This window comes from Sorex fumeus, unplaced genomic scaffold (assembly GCF_029834395.1).
Source record: "Sorex fumeus unplaced genomic scaffold, SorFum_2.1 ptg000122l, whole genome shotgun sequence".
Taxonomy (NCBI): domain Eukaryota; kingdom Metazoa; phylum Chordata; class Mammalia; order Eulipotyphla; family Soricidae; genus Sorex; species Sorex fumeus.
This window is the reverse complement of record NW_026606179.1, coordinates 52,388,904-52,407,695: the sequence shown is the minus strand read 5'-3', so window position 1 is coordinate 52,407,695 and position 18,792 is coordinate 52,388,904. Positions and strand designations below refer to the sequence as shown.

Sequence of the window (18,792 nt, the reverse complement as noted above, 5' to 3'; positions counted from 1 at the left end):
TAAAAAAAGCCACAGTGTCCCCTCCGTGAAAGGGTCACACAAACCCCTGGCTGGCCTTGTCTAATATGCTACCATTTGTTCACAGAGGGAAGGAGCCTCTATCACCTAGTTCCTCCAAGCCCAGCACCCAGCAGTGATCGTTAACCTGCTACCCACCCTGCCCCATGATCTTTTCTCTCTTTCGTTCTTTCTTTCTTTTTTTTTTTGTCTTTGCTGCATCCTTTTTCTTTCTCCAATTACTACTTCTCCATCCGCAATTCTTCGGGAGTCCTTCCCACTCGCTAAATCCTTAGCCGGGATGAGTAGGCAGCCAGCCCTTCTTGCACATAACAAAGACTTCTGTTTTTCCCCCCCTCTTCTATCTTTTGGGCGACACGATAAAAAATAACCCTGTATTTATGCAAATTGCAAAGTAGCGTGTGATAATGAAAACAAAACAGTGCTGGCCCGCAGCCAAGACATGGCACTGACGGGGGCTCCCGACGAGTTGGCTCTGGCTTCTTCAGGGGGAAAGCAGCTGGAGGGAGAGGAGAAGACCGAAGCCCCTCGTCACACGCGCGCTCCCACGCGCCAGCCTCGAGCGCACGCATTCCGGTCCCGTCACCTCGGAGCCAGCGACACTTGGGATCCCGACCCGGTTCTGCAGCCTCCTCCCCGCGCCCGTGCTCCTTCAGCGTCCGTCGTCCCCCACGAGCCTCCCTGCTCCTGATTCCCTTTCAGGAATTTACAAACATTTCCCGCAGATCAATATCTGTATTGATTATTCATTGTGAGGGAGTCGTGTGTCTTTGGTGATCCAGCCTTGCAGAGGTAGCAGTCAAAGGCGGCTGCAGGGGGAAAAAAAAAATCCAACCACCCACAGAAGGCGCGAGAGGGACCCAGCTCCTGGCTGGATCTGCCGCTGTCGGCCACCCAGAAAGCAGGAGCCCAAGGAGGAGAGCACCGAGAGATGCAGGCGTGGCTCAGGTGGGAGAGCAAGAGGGAGCACCAGCAAGCAAAAAAAGGCAGCGAGCACCGGATGTTGGGTACCAGGGATCTTGGAAGCTTGGAGGACAGCCCCGTCTGGGGTCGGCTGCTGGTGCAACTGTGCGTGTGGACTTACTCTGCTCTGGGAGGGAGAAGCGCCTCGCAGTTTGGGTATCTCCTACGTAAGAGCTTTGGGGGGATTCCTTGGCTGGCTGACAGGGCAGGATGCCTGCAGCGGCAGGGAAGTACAGCCCTGTCTCTTTCCACCGCCTTGCGGAGGAGATGCAGCCCCGTTGGTTTGCTCCGAACAGCTTGCGGCTCTCTGATGGCACGCGGAGGGAGAATAATTAAAAAGGCCAGCATCACTTACTAAGTGAGTAAACACAAAGCCGTTTCCAAACGTGCTCTCCGGCTAATGAGAAGCTGTAATTTCTTAGACTCCAAGGCAAAACAGGAGCGTGCTATGGGGCGCAGTGGAATTGTGTGTTTGCGTGGAGATGGGGGTGGGGGTGAAGGTGGTGGAGAGATAAATCGACTAATTGTTGGCAATGTTTAAAAAAGGGATTACCGGAAAAGACAGTGAAATGACAGGAAAACATCTTGGATCAGAGCCAAAACAAGGAAAAAAAAATTCGAGGCAAATCAAGTCTGCAGCTTGGAGGAGAAATATACTCCTGGCTCCTCATCGGAGGCTCTGATAGGAAGTGCCTGGTGTCCCTCAGCCAAGATGGAATATTTTTGGGGCTCCCAGGGACATGACCAGGGGTCTCCAGAGCTTCCATAGGGAAGACCCACGGCATACCAGGTGACTTGGTTATGTCAGACGTTGAGAAAATAAAACCAAATAATTAAAACCGACCTGTCCTTTTCCTTTTAATTGGAGCCTTCTTCTGCTTGCTCAAAAATTGCTTCAGCCTTCTAAAGCAACCCTTAAATGTGCCTTCTGCTCACAGGAGCTGCTGGTTCTGCTCGTCCCCAAGAAGCTGCTGCAATGTTGCAGAAAGACGCGGGAGGAAAGAGGTTGAGGCGACACGGCTTGCCAAGGACTGGGTTCTGGCCAAGGTGCTAGGCGATTGTCTTTGCCATTGGAGCTGCCAGGTGGGAGCTGGTCTGGGAAACCTCTCCTGTGTCACCCAGCTATGGCTTGGTGAGTCCCAAACCAGGCAGGAATGACTTTGGATACACATGGCCAAAGTAGGGACTCAGGGACAAACTGAGGCGTTTCCCTTCTTCCTGGGTATGGGTTCACTAAGTTATCTGGTTCTCTTTTACATCAGTGGGACTGGAGCTTTTTTGCTACCCTCTCCCTTTTTAAAAAAAAGAAAAAGGATTTCTGGGACTGGATATAAAGTGTCCTCCTTTGGGTTGGGATTTTAGTTCTATTGCACCCTTGTTTTACCCCTCATCCGCACCCCATGGCAAGTTGTCCCAGCATGAGAACCATCCCCGCAGAGAATGCTTAGGAGGTCCTAAGTAGGGGGAATGACCCAGGTACCTGCCTTGGCATCTTCCACTGCATTTCCCAGACCTGCGTATGATGTGTGTGTGTGTGTGTGTGTGTGTGTGTGTGTGTGTGTGTGTGTGCCCTCACACGCCCGCGATGGCATTAGGTGGCGTGTATGCTTGGCATGCGCGCGGCTCTGTGCTCTGTGTGTCTCTCCAAGAGGGAGGGACAGAGAGTGAAGTGGGAACGGATGGAATGTTTGGGTATTTATGTGATTCATGCCGAGAATGCTCAATGCTGCAAGGCAGACAGCCACCCCATCCCTGGACTCGGCGGCTTCTGGAGGGCCTGCACGAACCTGATCTGAATGTTAAATGCAGAGGATGAAATTAGCATACTAACCAAGGATGTCAGCCCCTTCTTGCAATCAGTAAATGGCCGGCTCCTGTCTCTAAAGCCCGCTCCGCCATGCGCGCCAGCCACTTAACCATGTCCTCTGTCAGGTCCTTCTTTGTGTTTGTTTTTTTGTTTTTGTTTTTTGATGAAAGACTGGAAATTCATTAATGAGGAGGGAAGGAAGGGCTTCAAGGGGCTGTAATGAAAACAAATGATCCTCTTTAAACCTCATGACGGCCAAAGTCAGGAGGGGGGGTGGGCGGGGGTTGCTTTCTGTTCTGGGACTGGAGAATAGGAAATTCCACAGACTACAGACCACTTGACAAGAGCCAAAGAATGTTCTGCTTGAGAATTTCTTGTATGTGGTACGGAACAGCCATGGCTAGTACATCAATGTTAATGAAACTGAGAATATGTTTTATCTTCCCAACTTTAGAAAGTGGTCTACCAGATGTCTCTCCATTCCATCATAGGTTATCAGAGTTTCTTGACCTTGTGAGGGTATAGGAAGAACCTCCTGGAGTCTTTTGGCCAATTGCCTCAGCTTTTGGAGCGACACAAAATTTTCTTTGGGGCTTTGCATTAAACACTTCCCAAAGGAACTACTTTGCTTTTATTTTAATCTTTATCATACAAAGAAGAACCCAGAGGAAAAGACCAGATTTCCAATTCTATAGAGTCCCACGCTGAGCAGACAAAGTGCTGTCAAAGAGCTAATAATATAGCATTTTACCCCAAGTATCTAGGCTAGGAAACATTATTTTTTTGGGGGAAGCAATAGAAAGAGTAGGATTTGAGATGAACTGGAGACGGAGCCATTCACCTTTATTCAAGCAAATAAAAGCCTTGCCTTGAGTTGCCTACTCTTCCAGTGTTCCAAGAGGTGGGAGACATGGGTGTGTTAAAATATTAAATAGATCCATTTTGAAAGATTGGCTCCAGGTTTTTGTTTTGTTTTTAAACAATCTTTGGGTCAAATACAACATATTTGTGGAGATTTGTCTGCAGAAAGATGACTTATAGATTTTTTAGGTAAGAATACATAGCTCAGGTGGTTTTGTTTTCATTTAGTTTTGATTTTAAGCACACATACACTCACACACACATATAGCAAATGCAGCACAAATATCACAAGAGGGGGCATTTTGATGGAGAAGGAAGTGCTGATTCAATATGGTAACTAAAGGAGGAAATGAGTGTCTGCATGCCTTGTGATCACTGAAATTTTAATAGATATGGTATAATGTCAGCTTTTTATTTTTCAGTTTGGAAACAAAATGAAAAATACCACACTCCAAGTAGTGCTGAGAGCTACTGTCAGTATGATGCTTGTGGGGGTGAGGGGTGGGGGTGGGAGGTCTGTGGAGTGTCAGGAAATGAACCTGGACTTTTGCATGCAAAGCATGCACTCCTTTAAGTCATTGTCCCAACCCTTCATGCCATCTTTATTTTAGGGAAATTATTTTTTACCCAAAAAGCTAAACTTGATAGTTTAGTATGATAAATATCTAAAAAGAAGTGTGCCTTCACACACTTCAGTTATTCATGTAGTTCCATCATTAAAAAATTAGTCATATTGCAACATTTCAAAAAGTTAAGCACATTTTTGCTTCCAATCTATTCACAGAACTCTATACCTCGAGTGAGTTGGGAGAGAAAGAGACAGACAGACAGATAGACAGACAGACACACAAAGATCCCTAAGGGAGAGAGATTCTTTCTACACTTTGCAAGTTTTATCATGGCCCCTGAAAATACTTCAAGAGGAAAAGACTCCCCAGCCAGCAAGGGGTAAAGGCAGAAAGAAGGCTGCTCCTGTCATGGAGTTATACAGGCTTTCCAATTCTTAAGATGCTATCTGCATATAAGATTTGTTTGACTTTCCTTGCTAGCAGTGAGAGAAGTTGGGAAGAGCAATTTAGTTTTGTGCAACAGGTAAGGATACCTAGGTTTAGAGAGGGGAGGGAATTGGCCCAGGATGGAAGCTAGTAAGACCTTAAACACCATAAGCCTTCTGAATCTGAATTATTTGCTATTGTATTATTATCCATTGATTCTCATAGCACATTGATAGGGCGTTCGCCTTGCACGCAGCCAACATGGCCGACCCGAGTTCGATTCCTCCACCCCTCTCGGAGGGCCGGGCAAGTTACCGAGAGTATCTCACCCGCATGGCAGAGCCTGGTAAGCTCCCCGTGACGTATTCGATATGCCAAACACAGTAACAACAAAGTCTCCAATGGAGACGTTACTGGGCCCACTCGAGCAAATCGATGATCAACGGGAGGGCCTTTACCTTTACCTCTCATAGTAATATCCCCTTTGAAACTGACAGCCCTCCCGGATCCTCGAGTCTCTTTCATCTCCCACCATGGCCCCCACCTGAGGTTTTCACTTTGTGTAATTTTTAATCATGTGCTATTTTAAAGTGCTCCCTGTTGCTTTAGCCAACAATGATCAACTATGGCTAGATTCTAACTGGTGATGCAGAGAACCTCTAGAACTTTCCAGAATTTTCCATCCCTCGCTTTCTCTTTGTTTCTTTCTCTCTCTCTCTCCTTTCTTTGAGTGTCAACAAACTCACAATAAATTCCATTTGTCCTGTCTTTACTTCTTCAGCCCATTTGCATCTCTACACAAAGCTCTTCTCTCATGGCTACTTCTCTGTGCAACTGTCAGGTTAATAAATGGGCAATTAAACCTCCCTTCTCTGTCACTGACCAGTTCAGTCCACTTGGAGCCCTTCACCTCCATCATACACTGTCCTCTGCTGGGTTTCCTCCTTCATTTACAGGGCTACCCTAGGCTTTGCCTTCCTTTTCTAACCCCAAATCATCAGTGTTTCCAAATTGGGTTTCTCTTCTTTGGTGGTGTTCTTTGCTTCGGGTAGACAAAAACCACTGGGCTTTTGATTGGCACCTATACATTGATCATCAGATTATCATCTCTAAGTCAAATCACTCTCCTGAGTTCAGTCCCAGATACCTACTGCCTGCTGACATCCCACTGTGATGGCACCCCACCCAAACTTAAAGTCTGCCAAAATGTTTCTCCTTTGATACTCTCTCTCTCTTCCTTCTGATTGATAGATGGAGAGGACATAAATGATTATGTTGCTCGTCTCTGAACTCCTTCACTTGTCCCCTAAGTCTCGTCATGTTTGGGCACTCACCTTTGCTCTGATTTCTTCCAGGTAAATTGAAACTTTTATTTACCTGGGTCATTGACGGGATTCCCCCCAGGGGTTCATAACATGTTCCTATATCTTGGAATGTTCTATTTTCATTCCAAGTCACAAACATGGCCATCCCCCACTGCTACCTCTTAGTCACCCACTTCAGGTTATGTGCAGTCTTTGGCCCAATCCCAAAGTTCCTAAGGACCTCTGTAGACTTTTATGAAGATCAGCTTTTGATTGACATGAAGAAAGAAACGGTGCTTTGAGCACAGATCCTAGTGTGTAATGGGTGCTTACTAGGTTAATATGGCCATTTGCATTATGAGTATCATAAATCTACATTATTTAGCTTTAAGATGACAGGACCCCCAAAATAGTCCAGCTGGGGGAAAGAGAGGAACCACTTCTCACAGAGGAACAGGTTTTCCTCTGGTGCCCATTCTCACTTACATCAGTTTCTGACTTATGCCTGGTGAGAAATGAACACTGGGGTGGTCTGGAGGTGTTTGCTGATGTGGTAGAAACTTTGGAGTTAATTAGAAGCTCTGGCTAGAACTGAACTTCCTTTTCAGAGTTCCTGGGAGGAAACAGCACATTAACAGTTCAAGGTGACTAAGAGAAAAATGGCCTGCTTCCCTAGGCACTGCGTTGGGGAGCCAACTCTTCCCTTGCCACTTTCCAAGACGTACCATCCACCTGGCTGCCTCTGCCCGCTGATGCCTGGTCCTCTTAACCAAGGTCGGCTCTTTTGAGGAGAGACAGCCAAACACTTCTTCTGTGTCTTTTGGAGCAGCAGATTTGGGGGGCACATACTGATTGAGTGAAATAGTGAGAAAAACTGTCTGCCCTAGGAGGAAGAGGAGGAGTTAGAAGATTGTTTTGTAAGTTCCTGTTTGCCAGGAAGCAGAAAATGGCATGAGATCACTCAGACCAGAGGACCCTCCCTGGCAGTTCCCCCCAAAGATCCCAAGACATCATCAAAAATTCTTAAGTTGGCAAATACAAGTATTTCTCAATATTCACAGCAATCCTATTCTATGAAGTGCCCTACGAAAGCTGAATAAACAAGTACCGTGTCATAGATCCTAGGGGACATCTGGGTTAGGTTCCTTCCAGCCTCGGGCCATAACATGTTTGTCAACGGATCAATACTGTTTTGCGTGTGTCTCTATTTCATGTCTACTGTGAATTCATTAGCACTGGTCACACGTCCAGCAGCAGCACTGATCTCCTGTCTGGTGAGGCTGACCTGACACGCATGCTCTCTTCATCAGGTTTCGTCAGGTACACACAGCCTCTGTACCCTCAGAAACACCGCACAGGGCTGTGACAGTGTGTGGGGGGTGGGGGTGGGATGTATCAAACAGAAAATGCAACATGCACACAGTGTCACATACACGGCGCTGTCAGTGTTTAAAGTGAAGAAGCACTGTGCGGTCTCACTCATCCTTTCCTGGGAAAGTGCCTATGGAATCACTTGTTGCTTTGGACTCTGTGCCCATGAACAAGTTCCCTGCATGTATTGATCTGGGTCTTATAGATACATGTGAGAGGCAGGGAAACTAGCAAACGTGGCATTGCAAGCCCTGGAGAGTGATTGTTCCATGAACATAAGCTGCGACACTGTAGAGCTATTGCTTATGCCCAGAGTGGTAACAATGATGGCCTGGTCTATGGGCTGATGTTGGAGCCTAGTTCTAATTTGTACAGAACTTCCTGGCCAAAAGTCACCTGTATGCCTTAAATTTTTCACATAATTGCCATTCACTCATAATAGCTACTAGTCATCAGCAATTGCCTGGTGGCGGTGGAGGGGAGTGGGGCAGTGTGCTCAAAGGAACAGAGCTGGTATGCTGTGAAGAGAAGAAGGCTGGGAGATGAGGCCCTAGCACCTGCTGGAAAAAGGTTCCTCTCCCACTCTGCCTTCATGTCCAACCCCCAACACTTAGGACTCAAAGGTGGTCTCTGCAAAACTGCAGGTGGCACATGGTAGGCATCTTTGCATAGGACGATTTACATGTCCCTCTTACAAAGCCTTGCTTTGAATTAAGTCTCACCCTCTTTGGGTCATATCTACACTCATGTTTCATAATGCAAATGGCTGCTCAGAAGTTCGCTTTTTGATCTTTGCTTAACAATCCTTATCTGACCTCAAATAACAGGCGCAGAACTCTGAAATTTTATGTCACCTTTCTGCACATGCCAAAGACAGACTTGGGTACTTTAAAAGACAGAAGACAGAGTAAATTAGAAGTTGAGAAAGTCAGAGGAGGGGAGGCAGAGTGAGATTTCAGACAAAAAGGGAGAAAGAGGGGGTGGTGCTCTGACCCACTCTCTGGAAGGAGTTTTCTTTCTGATTCTTGCAGGTTTAGACTCTGCCCTGTTGTTTGTGCACACTGGGATCCTTTCAAAGTTTGGGTCTGGGTGATCTCTTCATTCATTCTTCAGTGAAATAGGGTCTAGGCTACCCAGTTTCAAGAAGGACTGAGCATTCAATGAGAGGATGGTTGTGAAGCACTGATTTCAGGCCAGCAGGAGATACTAAGAAATTCAAAGTTGGTCATGATTGCTTTTGTAATAGTTGTCTAGATTCCCAACTTGTCATGTGCCTGGCTTCTGTCTGAGTGTTGCAGAGTTGCAGAAAGTTCCTAGATGTGAGGGGAACTCTCTCAAGGTTCACTTCCTCACTGTGTAGAGGAGAAAATGGTCTGAGCAGGACTGTTCCTGCAGGACTGCAGAGCTAGTTAGGGAAGAATCCAAGGGAAAACCTGCTTCCTGAAGCCCAGATGTCAACTCTATAGGAAGGTTCTGTGTACTCAGATTTCCCGTTTGGATTTTCCTTCTGCAATTCTTGGACTTTCGGCTGCCCGTCCCTCTCCTCCCCAGCAGCCTGGTAACCGCTGCTCTGTGGGTTGTTCTCTCTTTTGCAGAAAGTCTCAGTGCTAATGGCCTCAGTCAAGTACAATATTTCAGCTCAGAAACCAATGAGCACATTTCTTCCCATTATTTTTTACTACAAGTATAAATAGCTACAAACAGATAATATTCACAGCACACTAATGTAAGACAAAGCAAAAGAGGATCATAGAAGCTATAGGAGAAATGTTCTCTGGAAAAGGGATCAATTATTTTGGCAGTTCTCTGCAGTAATTCACAAGTCACTGCCTTGGCCCAGCTCATATGAAAAATGCTGTTGTTTCTGCAAAACCAAGTTTAGGGCTGATGCTCCAAGATGTTGATGAACTGTCCCCTCTGGGTGGGCTGTCTCCTTGCCCCCACATGAGTGGAAAGTTAAAGTGGGTTATTCTGGGCACCAGAAATCCCCCTGTTAGGGTGGAAGTCTGGGCTGGGAGTTTCTGTGGGAGTTCATGGAGGAATGGAAGGCCAGGGTGGGGGCAATGAAATGAGAAATTCTGTGCAATTCATACAAGAAGTTACATTCTGTAGGTCAGTGGCCATGGCAAGATAAGCTGAGCCCTTTAGAGGAGACAGAAGTTTGAATCTGGATTGTGAGGCTAAGGGATAGAGGGGTCCACTCAGAAGTATTCAGCTAAGGGAGCCCCAACTGGCCGCAGAAGCTCTAAGGTGGAGCCTGAGGCCCCATGCTCTTCTCTTGTCCTTGCACAGTGGGGTCAGGTTCTGGAGATTTGGAGGTGGTCAGGAAGACCTGGTGGGGTTGGGCAGGCCTTGTCAGATCGGGCGTCATGGTAGAGAGAAATTGTTGCACCACAGGGTTCCTGCTTTCCTTGAGTAAATAACGCTTGTTAGAAGGACTGGGCAGGTCTATGGGGGTGGAGGTTCCTATTGCTCCAAGGCGGGGCCCCTCCCTCTGAGCCTCCTCAGCTGGCACCCTCTTTCTACTCCCATCTAACTGAGCCAGTGGACCATGGAAGCAGCCCTACCGTCCTCCGGTGACCCTCCTTGCCAGAGATCTGCAACGATATTAAATCTGCCAAGGTAATAGGTTTAAGTGAAGCATAGCTGACACAGCCAACCCACCAAGCCATTATATTTGCATTTTATATTGAACATGCCTGTAATGTTCTCTCTGCTGGATGGAATCGACTTTTCCATATAACGGCAAATGCTAAATTGTGAATAGCCTTCATCAGAGATTTGCTCCAGTGCATCCCCATTCTATGGGTCTAAAAAACCAAGATGACCACAAATATACGTAAGAACCCAGCGTAATTCCCATATCTGGGGGTAGGGGAGGTAGTGTGTGCCATAACTTGATTTGGATTTCTGTAATAATGATTCAGTGATTTAGTAACTACCTTATTTATCAGGAATGAGAATTTTTTAAATGTGGAGGGGGGGTCCTTGAGGCCATATCCAGTGGCACTCAGGGTCTATTCCTGGCTCTGTGTTTCGGTGTGACTCCTGGCCATGCATAGGGGACCATGTGTGGTACTGGGGATTGAAACTGGGGTCATCAGGATGTTAGGCAAGTGCCTTAGCTTTCGTCATATCTCAGTGGCCCATTAAAAAATTCTAATTCATCTAAAAGTCAGAAAATTATCATGGAAGTAGCAGGTATGGAAGCTCAGGGACATTATGGAATCCCTCCAGCATTCAGTCTCAGTTCGGGCCCCTTTGAAGCAGCAGGTCTGAACATGTGCAGGTGCCAGGAGTTCTGAGGCAAGTGCACCAAGCAAGGCTATTCACCCTGGAAAAAGGGGGCTGGAGAGCAGGCCACAGGTACCTACATGTACATTCGTGTGGGCAGCTCATCAAAGCCTGTAGGAAATGGGAAAAGCACAGTTGGTCCAATCAAAGCTGACGCTTCTGAACATGAAATGCTTCATGCTATCTGATGGGTCCCTTCTTCTTCAACGAACATGTCTTTATTTGGCTGGTGAAGGGACCTGGACCACACCTGTGCTCGGGGCTTGTTCCTGGTTCTGTGGTCAGGGATTACTCCTGGTGGGGCAGGGTGGGGGGACATGGGCAATGCTGGGGATGGAAAGGGGTTGGCCACATGCAAGGCCTCACCCACTGTACTATGACCCTAGGCCCCTTCTTTGGAAACTGCATGACAATGATTAAACTGAAAAGCAGAAGGAACTCAAAGAGTGTCAGGGAGTAGTGTCTGTCATTCCAGTCAATCTCTCCAAATGAACAACAACAACCCCGGGGATTTCCACACCCCTTGGCATGGCTGGAGAGTCCAAGGTCTGTGGGGAGAAATTTTAGCTAGTAAGTGAAAGTTCCTTTCTAGAACCTTCTAAAAATTTTTCCGTTCTAGGGCACAAACAGGTTTTCCAGCTTGATTTAAACAGAATGACATGATCATCAAAGTGGAAGGAGTCTGAAGGCTCAGGACACCTGCCACGGTGACAAATAGCCTCATCTTTCCTCCAGACCAAAGTCCAGGACACAGACTTGAGTCTTGGTGACAAGTGAATGTTCCAGAACTCATTTCATTCATAGCTCTTCAAGTGATGGGAAATGGGAGCCAGGTGCACTGTGGTACTGAAACCAGTGAGGGTGGAACCTCCAGCCAAGAGATAGATTCTGCTGCACTAGGGGCAGTTTCTGGGTGTTGACCATGAACAGCTCCTAAATCACACATGGATGGGGTCTATGTTCCCAGGTAGGATCTCCCCATTCCATCTGGAGCAGGATGCACAGGCTCAGAGCAAGGAGCCTGGAAGTCAGTGGATTGAGAATATAGAATGGGGCTGACACGTCTGGAGCCCAGAGGAGCTGGAAGTCCCCTTTAGGGAGCAGCTCTGTATCCTTCTTAGCCCAGGAGGACCTCTCACAATGGCTGGCTCTCAGTGAATCTAAACATGCTGTTCTTCTCACCCTCTTTATTTCAGAGTAAGAGTGGAAGTCACTACCACACATTTTCCATGGAAATGCTTGTTTCTTAAATCAAGTCTACATAGTAATTAGGATGGGATTCTGGCTTCACATAAGCAACAATGGGAATATATGTCTCCACATGTTAGAAAAAAAACAGAAAGGAAGGTAAATTTCTTTATACTTATACACATATTTGGAGCATAATTTCCAGGCATAAGGGTGGGGTGTGTGCATATGTCTTTGTGTGTGGGGCCGTCTGTGTTTATGTGTGTGTGTGTATGTGTATATGCATATAAAATTCTGTATGTGCATGTGTTGTATGTGTGTCTGTGTACTGTGAGTTGGAAGAGGTTGTAGAAGGTGGCGCTAGAAACTTCTAGTTTTCTGAAACATATAAGGGCATAGACTTGTATTCTATCTCTCTGTGTGTATACATGCATAAATATATTATTGAAAACATTTTAACTAAAAATGATGGAGTAAGATGGTACTTATTTATGTTCTAGTGATGGGAATAGAATCCAGGGTCTCACACATGCAAGGCAGAGCTCCACCTCTGAGCCACCTTCCTGGCCCTTGGCTATTTAAGAAGAATTCTGTCCACTGAGGCCCTGAGAAAAGACCCGTCCGTGGTCCATATCTATTCTCTGGCCCAGAGCCCAAAGCGTTTTCATTAGATTGAGAATTGGATAAAATTTCATTCACTTTAGGCTTTTGCTGCTCACAATTTTGTTCTTCAGAGACAAGCTAACAAGTGTGGATGGCCATGGCAGCGTCAATAATAGGTCCTCTTGCCTGGAATGATCCATTTAAGCTACATTATTACCAGTTAGAGATGGCCTTGTGCTTACAAACACATTTTTCCGTGGACATATGTAGAATGCTGATAGTTCTTCTACATGGTTTTGCCTCTATGGTTAGGAACTCATTGGTAAGGAAAAAAATTTTATTTTCTATGAAGACATTTGCAAACAAGAGACTGTCTAAAGAATATATTTTTCCTGTAACTTGTCCTTGCTGCTATAAAGGGAGATGTTGTCCAATTAATCTAAGATTTGAATTTAAAATAATCAAATAAAAATCTTATTGTGTTCTTTTATTGGGGAAGGGGATCTCCTGGCATTGCTCGTGGCGGGGGTGCATATAGTTCTGGAGACCTTTCCCAGGGCAATGCCATGCTAAGCCTGTGCTTTAACCCACACCCCAGATTCTTTATTGGGGCTTTTAAAATAAGTTATATTGACATATCTGGAAGAGAAAGACCAACCAGAGAGACAGGTCAACATGGCAGAGAGCAAAATTTGCATGCAGGAAGCCTGGACTTAAGCTCAGTTCTGCACGGTGCCATGAGTACTGCTGGATGTGACCCCTGAGCAAATCTGTGAGTATATCCTGGGGACCACCATGTGTGGCCCAACAACAACAAAAGATACAAAAGCAAAAGACTAATGAACTACAGAAATATGGACACAGGACTCAAAGTGACAATTGACAAAAAATAAATAAATAAAAGCCAAATGACCAACCAGTGTTTGGATTTATTGGAATTAATTAAGGAGATGCAAGTTATACCACAGTAAGAAAAAGCTCCCAGCCACAGACCGGGAACCAGCTAAAGCCTAACAGTAACAAGTGTTTGTGGGAACAGAGCCATAAGGACCCAGGAGCAGCTGGAGGAAGGAAAACGCTGCCTGGGAGAGCAAGGTTCTTCACCCATGGGAGAATAGAATGGTGCAGACTGAGACCCAGCTTGTTGGTGAACATGCTCGGAACGTAAGCTCTCAGATCCCACCCTCGTTCCACAGAACCAGTCTGGGGTGGGGGGACTCCCCGGGGATCCTGACTGTATCACAGGAGAAGCACAAGTCAAGGGTGGCTCTGGGCACAGGGGCTGACCTGGCTCATGCTAACAAGGTCTCCTGCAGTGACCCAGGGGCCCAGCCAGCCAGCAGGAATGGCACTGTCCTATATAATGATGAGCTATTAGGAAAGGAAAAGAGAAGGATGATGATCCCAGAGGCAGCAAGACACCCATGAGAAGAACCAATCTGCATAAAAGCAAAGAAACAATTGTCATACAGTCCAGGAAGATGAGACCCAGTTAAGGGGTATCCAGTGGGGGTGCCCAGGGGATGAGCACTTTTTAGGCTTGACCTGGAAGGTCATGACAGTGTCCTCCACTTCAAACTCTACACAGGTATGTGTTCCACCATTGAGGACCTTTCACCATTGAAATAAATTCTGGCACTTACCCAAGGCTGCTTAGACCGAATTAACCACCCACTTCCCTCCGTTCTCCTTTCCATGAAAAAGCTGTGGAGTGGCTGATATTCCCACTGGGTTCTTGCTCGCTCTCTCTGTGCTTTTCTCTTCTGAGCTCTTCCCCGGTGGGGGGGGGGGAAGTGAGGATTCTTGATCATTTGCCCCAGAGTCATTCACACAGCTCTTCCTTTTCCCAACCATGCGGAGCCTATGAGGCCACCAGCAAGCAGGATGAAATAACCCATTTCTGGGGAGCAATTTTGTGATCCAGGCTCTGCAGTCATTTAGGAAGGACTTTAGTTTTGCATTTATTCAGAAAGGTGTCCTTTGCCCATGGGTCTGTGCCGAGGCCAGGAACAGCAATCTACACTTTCACATGTGATGTCATTTCTGCAGTGAAAATAAAGGACACTGAAAGGGTTTAGAGAGGTAGTGGGGACCAGAGAGAGAGAGAGTCCCAGAGAGGGGCTAAGGTGCTTGCTTTGCCTGCAGTTGACCACAGGTCCAGCCTTTGTACCATATATGGTCCCCAAATTCCTGCCAGCGGTGATCCCTGAACACAGAGCCTGGAGTAAGCCTTGAGTACCACCAGTATGGCTCTTACCTCTCCCCCTTGCCCCCAAATTCCCCACCAAAACCAAACCCATAAGCCAAACCCATACAGTAAGAGACACTGAGGACTAACACACAAAATCCTTGCCACGTGTCATGACGCAAAGCTCCAAACTCGTCCACTAACACGAGGGGGACAGGTGTACCAAGGAAGGTGTCCGGAAATGGAAATACAGTAAGATGCTTCTTGATGTGAGTCCTTCCATTGTGTATGATTCTATTCTATCATAAAGAAATAGAAAATACAAAACATTCCATTCCAGCCATTTGGAAGTCTATAATTCCGTAGCATTAATTACAATCCCAATGCACTACTACCTAGCTAATAAGTCTTAGCCTCAATTTAAATTTAAAATAGTTTTTCAATGTATATGCTTTTTGTGGGGGGGGGGGTCTTCCCATTGTCCCTGGGGACCAGGGAGGCACTTCTTGCTCTACTCAGCGGCAAGGGCCTGGGGTGGGGGCACCATGCTGTGCTGGGCATTGGCTGGGGAGCTCCTCCATGCAAGGCAGGAGTCCTCTGCGCAGTCTCCCTGGCTGCTAAAACCTTCTTTCAATGTTTCTATTTGTTTGAATCAACTTGGATATTGCAGCTGGCTTTCTGTAAACATCCTCTAGTGCAGATCCTTCATTTTTCTCACCTTCTCGCCTCATGCTCGCTCTGCCAGCCGGGAGTTCATTTTCAGTTCGACTTAGGTATGGGTATGTGGGCTCCCACGGGTGCCCACCTAAGACTTCTAATGCCAGAGGAACTGCCATCTGCTCCCTGGCTTCAGTGCCGCTGACAGTTGTCTGGCTGTGGAAACAGCGACATGAAACCAGGGACGTTTAAAACTCAAAAAAAAAAAAAAGTATCTTCTTGGTTGGAAAAAAAAACAGAGACTGTTGTTTTCTGCATCCTCGGGGACCCATCACGGCGATCTGAAGTACCCCAAACGATTAGCCTGATGTCTTAGTGGAAGTACTCAGGATATTAATTTACCAGTTGTGCGCAATTCCCAAGTTAGGCTCCGGTGCCAGGGAGTGAATAATGAAGCTGTGCCTGATGTCAGACTGTGGGCCTGATGAGAACGGGGACTGCAGTGGTGGTGGCAGCGGTGGCCCTGTGCCCAGCAGGTGGTTGTGTGCTACTCAGCCTTCACAGTGCCTGCCCTCCACCAGCCAGCCAGAATCACCCCCAGGCACATCTTCCTTGTCGGCAGCTCCTTAGAGCAGGAGACAAGGGCTCTGTAAGACAATCTCCTCTTTCTGGCTTCACAGATTTGAACCCAGACCCCACCCCCGAGCATTGATCGAAGTCCTGCTACTCTGACCCTCTGCAAGAGTTGAGAAGGAATCTCTGAACAGAAAGCTATCAATTCATGTCTTGTCTGGGGATTACAATGAGGTTCAAGATATGAGTCAGATAGTCACATGCAAGCATGTATGCATGCACCCATGTGCATACACACACAAACACGCATACAAACCCTTCTGTCTTTCTTTTGGGGGGGTGGAGATCTGTGAGGGGGAGTGAGAAGGCACTGTTTTCTAACCAATGAGTGCTCAGTGCTAAGGAAAGCTACTTGGACAGCGAGTCCTGGCTCCCTGCCTCTGGGCAGGAAGAAGTGGCACCAGGTAGTCCCATCAAGGTCTCTGAGTACAAAAGGGACATAACGAAAACTGCCACCATTGACTATTATGGCCTCCATGGAAAAATATGGGGCAATATGGGGTCATTTACAGCATTCCACATGTGCCCCTGAGCACTGGAGGTAGAGTGGAGATCCCAGGAACAGAGCTGGTGGAATGGCTGTGAAGGGTCACCTGACTGCAAATTCAGCCTGAATGCCCCACAGAGCAGGGTCTCCTTGGGGAGGAGATAGGAAGGTGGCGAACAGAAGGGGGGCAGAGGGAGATGATGCGGGGTATGTCCTGAGGGGTGTGTGTTTGTGTGTGTGTGTGGCCTAAGCAGGGTATTGCAGGGCAGCAACCCAGAGCTTCTGTGGAGCAGGAAAAGGCACAGACGACAGGGCAGGAGTGCACAAGAACAGAGAGTACCCCTTAGAGTGATGGGAGCGGAATCTGGAGGTACCACTACTGCTCTGATGGTGAGAAGCGACGTGAGGAGGTGAAGTGAGAAGTGAGTGAGGAGGTGAGATGAGAAGGGAGGTGAGTGAAGGTGGGGAGGTGGGGAGAGAGCTGAGCGCAGCAAGCTCAGAAGCCTGGGGCAGAAAACCCTGGAGGAGGGAGGAGTGATGGGCTTGACTAAAGGTCCCGGACCCCCACATTCAGGCTGGATTGGTGGGACAGGCATAAGGACTGTCCCTCAAGATGCAGTCTCATCCCAGGGTGAGGGTGCAGGGAGTCATGAGAAGGAGGTGGGAGGGCTAGAAACTTCTCCTAGAGATTTCCTGAGGAAGAAAGGAGAGACACAAAAGCTCAGAGGGTTGCAGTATGGGGGCCCGATTAAGAAGAAAAAAACTGGTGTTCATGGGCCAACGGAAGGGCTGAGAGGAGCAGAGAGCAAATGCCCATGAGAAGGGAGAAGTGACCCCCTAGAAAGGGGCAGTTGAAGGCCAGAGAGCCAGTGAGAGTCCACGGGAGCTGAGATGTTAGGGGGTTAGAAGGATCTTCTTTTTCTACTACTTAGGAAGGGAGAAAGTGTGAAGCAAAGTGGACATGGGAGGAAGGAGAGGTATTTAGGAGTGCTCTCAGGAAAAAGCCACTTGGGAGGCAGAATGGGGGCGCTCTGATGAACAAGGTGAGGGACAGTTTGCAACTAACAGGAGGGGAGAGTGAAAGACACCAAGGGTCAGGGTTGGCCACACGGCTGAGGAAGACGTGCTGGGGCATCCCTGGGCTCTGTCTGGGACTCTGTTAACTGCCCCTGGTAGGGAGCAGAGGTAGGACAAGTGCAGAGTGGGACATTCATTCTGGGTGGCGAAGTAGAAGATGAGTCCCACAGAGGAACGGGGTGGATGGTTCCAAAAGGCTGAATAGGAAGGCAAGAGGACCACAGGCACAGCCCTGTCCCTTATGGAGGCTTGGGAGTGCCTGTACCCCACTGTCCCTGCAGGAGACACTGGCCCGGAAGCAGGACTGATGGATGGCCTCCAGTTGTCTTGACCCCTTGAATCCACCCAATTTGTTCCAGGCCAGGCTGCCATTGTGCCAAATGACAGATGTGGCCAGGGGCTGGGCTGGGCTGTCCCACTCCTCAGCAACATGCGCATGGCGCTCAAATCCTCACTGGCTTTGCAGAGATTTTTCTCTGGACTGAGGTCTGTCTGTGCTTCTTCTTCAGTGCATGCTCCCCGCCTTTCTTTACAGGGGCTTCGATGGCCTGGCAATTGCCCTCTCTGTGCGCCCTCCACCCAACTCTGCTTTCCAGGTGTGTCCCTATGAATTTCTGGCCTCTCTGATTCTGTTTGGGCTGCTATTTTTTCCACCCCCTGGAAGTTCTGAACTGATGCCTGGAATCCTGGGATGACTGTAAGGCCCATGACCGGAAGGAGCAGAAAGGGCGCTATGATACCAAAATGTGAAGGGTGAAGGGTGAGGGATTCTTTTCTGAAATAAATCTAGGCTCACAGGAAGCTGCACAGCAGAGGAGGGATTTCCCTGTACCCATCACCCCCATCTCCGTCCCATATTAGCATCTTATCTCATGAAGGCCAGGAAAGGGACACTGACATGTCACTGTTAATAAGTCCTGGCGATTCTGTGTCATCAGTTTCTCATTATGTTTCTGCTTGCCTTGTAGATACCCTGATCTCATCTTCACTGCAAAATCTCACTTAAGATGGAGCCAGAGAGATAGGGTAGAGGTGAAGACACCTCCCTTTCATGTGACTAACTCCAATCTGATCCCTGGCACTGCATGGTTGCCCTTCCATATGTCCCAGCACAGTCAGGAAAAACTCTTGAGCACAGACTCAGGAGTAGCTCCAAGCACCACTGATGTGATCCCAAAGTCCTAACGAGAGAGAGAGTGAGAAAGAGATATATAGAGACAGAGACAGACAGAGACAGAGAGACAGAGACAGAGGCAGAGATGCCTTCTAAGTAAGTCATCTCTACAACCACAAGGTTTTACAAGATTCATAAGTAAAGATGGAAGAAAAAAAGAAAATGACAGATG

The 18,792-nt window shown here is 47.5% G+C and overlaps 2 long non-coding RNA genes across 2 annotated transcripts in view; one reads left to right on the top strand and one right to left on the bottom strand.

Annotated features, from left to right (window-relative positions):
* Positions 1 to 18,792, bottom strand: part of LOC130044068 (uncharacterized) — a 188,267-nt gene that overhangs the window by 124,376 nt on the left and 45,099 nt on the right. The window lies entirely within an intron of this gene.
* Positions 455 to 1,824, top strand: LOC130044067 (uncharacterized). Its single transcript, XR_008795375.1, has 2 exons — positions 455 to 1,339; positions 1,528 to 1,824. It is a non-coding gene; the product is annotated as an uncharacterized LOC130044067 (long non-coding RNA).